This window comes from Cloeon dipterum, chromosome X, assembly GCF_949628265.1.
Source record: "Cloeon dipterum chromosome X, ieCloDipt1.1, whole genome shotgun sequence".
In the NCBI taxonomy this organism is placed as follows: domain Eukaryota; kingdom Metazoa; phylum Arthropoda; class Insecta; order Ephemeroptera; family Baetidae; genus Cloeon; species Cloeon dipterum.
This window is the reverse complement of record NC_088790.1, coordinates 15554577-15563157: the sequence shown is the minus strand read 5'-3', so window position 1 is coordinate 15563157 and position 8581 is coordinate 15554577. Positions and strand designations below refer to the sequence as shown.

The 8581-nt window shown below is 35.5% G+C and overlaps 1 long non-coding RNA gene across 1 annotated transcript; it reads left to right on the top strand.

Annotated features, from left to right (window-relative positions):
* Nucleotides 1-3001: 3001 nt before the first annotated feature.
* On the top strand, nucleotides 3002-4740 carry LOC135944888 (uncharacterized). The gene is made up of 3 exons (XR_010575379.1): nucleotides 3002-3089; nucleotides 4321-4379; nucleotides 4440-4740. It is a non-coding gene; the product is annotated as an uncharacterized LOC135944888 (long non-coding RNA).
* The last annotated feature ends 3841 nt before the right edge of the window (nucleotides 4741-8581 follow it).

Below are 8581 nucleotides of genomic sequence, written 5' to 3'. Positions count from 1 at the left end.
ATTATTGTCTGATTTCTTAAAAAGGGGTGTTATTTTCCACTATATTTTGCCGAAAACCGCGCAATCTGCGAACGTGCAACAATGTTTTAAGCAGCAGAGAAGTTGGCAAAGCCAATTTAGTAAGGGAATGTTAAAAAACTGTTAATTTTTCAACAATTGTTCATTAAAGTATAATTGCTTTTATAGCTAATTGTTTGATATTTAATTTTTTTATCTTTTAGCAATAATGTTACGTGAGCAATGATTGATTTGGAATGTAATAATTTGTAAGGATCGCATGAGGTAACCAGGTACAAAAAGTTGTTGTTAATTATAGAACATCTCTACAGAAAAAGAGAGAAAATCCTTTTAAACTTTACCTGAAATTTGAGAAATGCTTGAATTTTGCCGGGTTGCCGTTTCAATGTGCAAGAAAATCGGCTATTCATATTGCCAGTTCTTTCACTTTATTGGAAATCATGATTTATTTCACAAGAAGAGAAATTTAGCTCATGAATCATGAATCACACACCATTAATTGGACTGATCACGACAAAAAGGTCAAAATCAAGCGAAAATTTAAGTTAATTTTTAATTTTTCGAGCAATTTGGCAAAACCTGAACTATAACTGCTTGAAAGACCTGATTTCATTATTGCTCATTGTAGAAGTTCATTGCTGCATAATTAAAAAACAATAAATAGGAAGAAAAACTTGCTAAAGCCAACGATGCAAAAATATTTTTAATCATTATCGGACTGTTTAAGTTCCACTTTTTAACTTTCACTCAACCACTGATCTTTTTAATGTATTTGACCTATCACTGTGACTTGGATTAAATTTTAGCTGTCTAAACTAAACACTTTTCAAACATTCCACAAGAGCTAAGATTGTTATAAAAATTAAAATTGGTTTTCGGTAAAATTTTATAAATTTTGATATTCTTAATTGATTTAAAAAAAATTGTTCGCCAAAAGTAAAAGAAAAGGATGAAACATAATACCGATTAAATTATAGATTTTTCAACTACAGGAACAGGAAACCACATATGAAACCGATTATTTGATAGATTATTAGCCTAGAAACCGATTATTTGCCTCTAAATTTCCGACTGTAATAATCGATTATTTCTTTGCCAAATCGACTTTTTTGCACATCCCTTAGCCATAAGATCACTTTATTTTTGGTGAATGTATTAACACACGTTCAGAAAACACACAGATACACCTACCCGGTTATAAATTATATGATTCATAAAATGACGTAATGTGCATCAATTTCTGGAAATCTTGAAAGTCGATAAAAATTCCAAATATTTTTAAAACACATGAAACCGTAAAGACTTTCTATATAAATTTAACTCGTATACGTGGGCCGTCGTTCTGAATTGACGTAGTGAAACCAGCGGTCATTTAATTATTGAATATTGTGCCCCCCCCCCTTTGTAAAACGCTTCCCTATACTCATACTGTATGTACTAGTGTACCTGATCATATTCTGTTATAAATATATTTTATATTTAAAAAAATACATGTTGACATTTTTGCTTTTGCTTAAAAATATTATATAATTTAAAAATAATATTCATCCATACTCCTAATTTCACCAGAATTTTCTTTCTTCCCATATCTCAAACTAGAGCGTTCATCGGGAGAGCAAATCTACTCCCGCTCCTGTCCTGTCCCGCATTATTATAACCAGCCCGTTGGCTCGCATTGTTAAGGCACTCTCAGGAGTGTCAAAGCAATGGGAGGTATTTGAGCAGTTTGGAGATCTAATACTGGCTACCCAATGTCAGAGATGGCAAAAAGTGGTTAGTTTGGTGACTCGAAATGCTCAAATTGCTCAACGGGCTGGGAGGCGCACCGGCGCCGACTCGCTACTTGCTGGTTTGCACCTTTCCAGCATGCGTGATTTGGCTTCACGGGACGAATGTCTAGCGTTTCAATGCAGTCCTCGGTGCGGAGGCAAGTGGCACTACAGTGGGCTGGGTCCCTGTGCGGCCTGGTGCGCCCATGTTATCCGTTCGCGGTGTTATTGGGACCCGGGTTTCAGCATTCGTGCCAGTGCAGTGCGCGCCCTTCCCGGTCCTCGGACAGGGATAAAAAAGAGCAAAAAAAAAAAAAAAATTACTCCCGGTTTTGACCCGCCTCCCGAGATTTGGTGAACACTCGCTCCCGGTCTTGTCCCAGTTCTCAATTTCATGGGTGCACTCCCGGTCTTTTCAAATAGCATGCACTTAATAAAATAGGGTGATTATAAAGTAAACAAAATTTTTATACAAAATAGCGCACCTTGGCAAGTTTCTTAAAAGATGTTATGCAGCTTGTTTTACAGGCTTGCTGTGTGCAAGTTGAACTATTTTATTTTCAAATCGCTGCTACTATTATAATTACAAGATAGCTATTTAGCATCCAGCGCATTAAACCAAAATTTCAAAAGTCAGAAAATAATACATAATATTAATAAAATAGGCACTTTTTTATAATACGATAAATAATATGAACCATATACGGATTAAATTGGTTTGAATTACAGATGATTTCCTAGCTATTGTAAATTTTGGTGAAATCCCTGGAAAATGCAAGTAGGTTTCCTTTTGTCCCTCCATAAAGAAGGACACAAGGAACACCCTCCACCGCTTTGTGGAACATAACACTCACGTAAGCGTGCCAAATATCGTGCATCATAATTTTTATTTTTGCTTTCGCAGCGAGAAATCATTATTATAGCAAAACAGAACTAAAAAACAGTGATATAATAAATTCAATAAACATAAAATTAATTTAAAATAAATCTAAAAAAATCGATTTTTGAGCTTTCCGTCAGTCCCGATTGGGTTTGACTTTACACTCCCAATACTTTCCTGTCCCGCTCCCGATCAACGAAGGAGGCTCCCGCGGTACCCGGAGAGACGAGCAAATCCGGGAGTCCCATTAATTCCCGCTCCCGATGAACGCTCTAGCGGAAGGGGAAATCGGGGCGGGCACCTCTCTATATAAAACAACGCGTCTTCCCTGTGGAGGACATAATAGGATACTTGAAGGTCTCAGCACTGTGTTGGCCGCAAATTCATCGGAAATAAAGCACTTCCAAGTTTCGCGTGCAAAGGTATATATATAAGAGTACAAGTTTTCATCTGAGCTAATCAGTAGATTTGTTTGGATAAAATTTGTCTCAAGTTTAAGAGCGATGTTCTTCTATTGCAATGATCAACATTTCTCAGTTCAGTTTTATTTCATGTTGTTTGATAATTTTTAAATTGTCGTGGCATAATGATGAAAGAAAAAATACGGTTTTTTCAAGACGGTTTTTATTTTACAATATAATTAATTTATTTATTTATATTTATTTTTTTAAGATTTAGACAATTTTAAGTTTGGTTTAAATGACCTAAATTTACACGATTTGTCCTCGGTAGATGGTTCCACAATAATTTAAAGCTCAGAAAAAATACTTAGGCGATCGTCTAAATTTCACAGCTGTCGTGACATGACTCGGGACTCAGCCTGATCTGCCTGATCAGACCGAGTCATGTCACGACAACAGCCCTACTTAGATTGTAGCGTTTTTGCTTTCTGTTCACTCCATAGTCCATTGTCAGCCTGATCTGCCCCAAGTTGCTGCGAGCGGCCGCCGACCGCTACCCAAGAATTACCGTTTTTATAAATAAAATTTGCTCTGTTTGCGTTGGGCTGATCAGGCCGAAGAGTGTCACGGCATTTTTAAATTCATTGATGCAAAGAATCAAGTCACTCCACTAATAACGTAATAATATAACCGTCAATAACAAAGTTGCAACACACTATAAATAATATATTATAGATCCATTGTACAGATGACGCGCCGGCAAGTTTTACGACTTGTTTTGCGGAAGAGTTGATTATGGATAACAGTTAATAGATGTCCCTAAATTACTTAAATCAATATAAAAGACAACTAAAGGCGCGCAAATATTTGTATATTTACCCTTGTTAAATGGAAATGAACAATGCATTACTAAAATTTTATGTATTTTGTCTTCCAAATACAATATGCAAATAAGGAAAGGGGTGATGAAAAGGTCCTATTGGTCAATTATAAAGTAAATAATTTAAGTTTTAGTATTGAATTTGTGTGCGATCGAATTTCATCTGCATACCATTCATCAACAAAATTCTTCATTTGAATTTATCGGTCTTCATTATTTCTTTACCATCACATATATGATGTTGATCAATTTGGGCAAATATTAATATAAAAATAGTCGATCGTTTAAATTTGACAGACATAAATGATAAATCAAGCGAGAAATTTGCTCAACTCAAATCCATTTATTAATTTTTGTTTTCATTTATTGCAGTCGGATGGGGAAAGCACTGGTATTAAGCGCGGGAAATTATGTTCGTCCGCCACCACTCGGTAAGGGATCATCTAAAAAATTTGGAATCGTTAATACATGATTTATTCATTTTATTACAGATGGCACCGGAAAATATGGTAGCGGCGGCCGCCCGTGATCCCCCTTTGTTCCCGCCCGCCAGAGTCAAAAGATAAGAAAATAACAAATTCAACGAGTGATTACAATTACTCGTTACAATGAGGTGAAGCACTATAGTCATAAAAATTTTATTAATGCAAATTGTAAACACATTCTGTATCGATCAACTGCATCCAACCATTTGTCAAAATAATTTTCAATTCGCTGTGTGGCAGCGCCCAGTACAATTATTTATGCCTGTATTTCAATCCTTTTTCAATAAAATGTAAGGTGCGCGACGAAGTAGATTTTGTGTTCATTCTAGAACCCTTCTCAATAAAAGTATCAAGAGAAAATGTATTGCTCTATCAAATTAAATAGATCGGCTTATTAAAATTTCAAAAAGCTAATGGATAATTCTACTGATTTTACGACGATAATGGCAACTCCTAAAAGCTAAGTTAAAGCATGGAACAGGCTAATACAATTTGGTTGTTTATTCTCACAATTGTCAAATCAATCATTTGAGCACAGACACAACCAGTGACATAGTCGCAGGTAGAATCATTCCAGAATTTAACAACGCGACGTAGTCGAACACATTTTGACGAGATCTGCTGGGTGACAATCAGCGGGGTCATCGGTCATCATCGTAGCAGTAAAATACGTCCCGAGGGGGCGGGGGAGGGATGCGGGCCATCATGTCATATTCAATCACATGCACGATACCCGCGAATACGTATACTATATACAGTCTATATCTAGCAGTCGGACAGAGCAGTTCTTTCCTATCTCCTACCCGGCAACTACATACATTTCAATTATCTACTATAAAAGGTTATTGTTCTTGATTTACTTCCTAGACTGCAACATGCTTGACTCAAATGCCATCATCATTACTTATCCATTTATTCCATTTATGAGGAATTGGAAGGAAAAATCAAAACAATTAAGTATTAATGTCTAACTCAACAGCTGAAAAACACTAATTTTCAACACAGTAATATGCAGAAATCAAAACGCAAGTAAATTTTTAGCAAATAAACATTTATGAACAAAATTAATCTTCTTAAAAAGAATAAAACAAATAATATAATTTTACGACGAAGAATGATTTTTATTCAAAATTTGTATTCTATGGAGATATAAATTATTGATCGTATGTTATTCCATGCAACAACCAATTAATGGTTTCAGCAACAAATTCTGCGTAAAAATCAAGGTCATTGCTTTCGAGGATCCCCTTAGCTGACCCTTCGATCCCTTTGGCCGTCAATGTGCACATAGGACTTTGAGCGCATTCGGGCACCTTAGCCAACAACGGCGCCGAGAATGCCGCGACTTCCAAACTAAATTCCAGCCCTCCTTTTACGAAATTGTGGAAGAGTCTGGTCTTGGTGAAGTTTTTCACGAATGCCATGGCCATTCTGAAGAGGCGGCGAGGAATCTCGTATTGCTGCATCGGAGGGTTGTTTTCGTATAATGTCTTGTTGGGTGTGATGAGCGCGGGGTTTCCTTCTTGAGGTTTGCACGTCGCGTAGCTTGCAAGCATTTCCATGAAGTCATCGTGAATGTCTCCTGTGAAAAGGTTAATTTTGGGATTGATTAACAAATATAAACGAGGCAAAAATTAAATGAGATCAAACTACCAGAAATCTGGATTTAAATAGCGAATCATGCAGCCCTACTTATTGTTCTTATGAGGTTTCTTTTGGTTTCCATAAAAATTGCCCAATCTTATTTTTTGAAGTTGTCAGGGTTTTACCTGACGATATCGTCAGGTTAAACCCTGACAGAAGTCAAATACCAAAATGAGAACATTTTTGTTTTGTTTTGTTTTATTATTATCAGGTACAAAGCACACTCATGTTTTAAAACTAGCACGTTTATTTTGCAACTGTGTGTTTCTAAAAATGTTATTAAATATATTTCCAGCTTAACAACAAAATTGTCCTATTTTTAATAATCCATCTGCAAATACTAATCTTATCAATTACTGAATTAATAAATATTATTGAGAACATTTTTCAATGTTTGGATGAGTGATTTCAAGTCCTAAGAAATGCAAGAAAAACTAATTAGTAATTCGCTAATGATAAGAGTAAAAAATAGAGGAAATGTCTATTGTCTAGAAAACAAAGCATATTTTTTTAAAACCCGAACGGAATATTGTGTAAACCCTCTCTGTTGAAAAAAATTATGCTTGTAATACCGTTTTGATTTACAATTCTAATTCTGTTGGCAAAATGAAAAGTATATTACCTTTCTGGTTGTTGTACCTGTCAAAAGTTGCTCTGACAAGCTTTTGCGTGTCCTTAACCAGCACTTTCAATTCCGTTTCAGAATCGGGTATCGGCTCCCAATCGGTGTCTGCAAAAGGATCGTTTTTTGGATCGCGATCGTTGTAATTTTCATAAGCAATATCAGCGCCAGTTAGATGGGCCACGAACCCGCAAACGACGAAAAATACGGGTATCTGCATTCTGAAATTGAATTATTTTAGGGAAATATTAATAAAATTAAATAGACTTAAGCTCACTTAAAAGTTTTGTCGCTCGTATGGAACGAAGCGTAAACAGCTAGTGTTTTACTTTAAATGAAGAACCAAGCCAATGGCTTAAGTTTTTAATAGTTAGAGAGGGGCATGGTTTTAATTTGTTATAGTATTCACGTCTGTTGTTAAAATGATATGGATAATATTATTATAAAATTGCGAAATATTGAAATGTATTGGATTGAACAATTTATATAGCTTTTAGGATAAGTTAAAATTATTTGTTATTTTTCTTAATTTTTAACTATACAAGTTAGTAAATAATAGTACGATCAGTATAGCTAACTACTACTTTTTTAGAAATTTAAAAACGAAACAGTTTTTCTTAATTTTTCTAGTAAAAGAGCTTCTCCGCTGTTATATAGGGCTCTGTCAAGGGGGGACGTACCTATTAACCCGAAAAAATGTGTTTTTTCGCTTCAATTCGATAGTTTAGCACATTTTCATCTTATTTAAAACTCTGTATAATGTTACTAAGAAAAATATTTTTTTTCGGTTCAATTAGTTTGTTCTCCTTGTATGAATAATAGCTCATATATGCATATTTTCTCAAACTCAAACAAAATTATATTAAATTTATTCTATTTTTTGCCAGTAAGAGCACGAAAAAAGTGTGACTTAAAATAATTTCCGTGGTAGAAAAAAGAGGCATAATTTGATCATCATCAGATTAGATACTAATTAAACTAAATTAAATAACTTCAATTAACTTTGCATTTTATTTTTTTAATCGTATATAAGCTACAAGTAAGATGAAACATTTTAATTACGTCAAGGACATGTTCAAATCTTCTCAGGAACAAGGTCGACTATCATCCTGATGGCCTGTGCCATCACCTTGCTTACGCCATCCAATTGAGGGTTGTTGACGAAATCCTTGGCCGCCAATGTGAGTGATTTGGCCAACATAGTGCACAAAGTATTTTGATCGCATTGTGGCACCCCGGAAAATAACGAGGCCGAATAGGACACGATCATCAGTCCGAAACTGAGTCCACCCTTCACGAAGCGATCGAAAAGCTCGCTTTTGGTGAATTGTTTCGAGATGCGCACGGTCAGCGCGTACAATCGGCATGTCAACTCAATTTTTTTGGGTTTGTGATCTGGATGGATTATTTGAGTGGGTCCGTCGCTAGACAAGCATCTTTTCTCATGCTTGGCGAGCGCTTCCAGGAATTCTTCGTGTTTGTCAGCTATACCGAGGACATATCACTAAACATATTTTTAACATATTTAAATTATTCTTTACCTTTATTTGTGGTGTACCTTGCTAAGGTCATGTTGCCGAGCTGTTCCGCATCAGTTATTATTGATTTTAAGTGGTCAAGAACGTCATTGTTGGGATTAAGTTGATTATTTGCACCAGGATGGCCGCGTGCTTGCTGGACAGTGAGCCCGCAAAAGAAGAAGAAATAAATTAGCACTAGCTTCATGCTGGAATGGAAAAAGTGATAGCTGAATTAAAAATTTGTAGAAAATTTAATGAAACGAAACTGATATTGGAAAAGACAGAACTCACTTTGATTTAAATTTTTTTTCCTTTCACCCAAAGCCCAAAACAGTGAAGGGAGAATATAGCTTGAAGTCGTA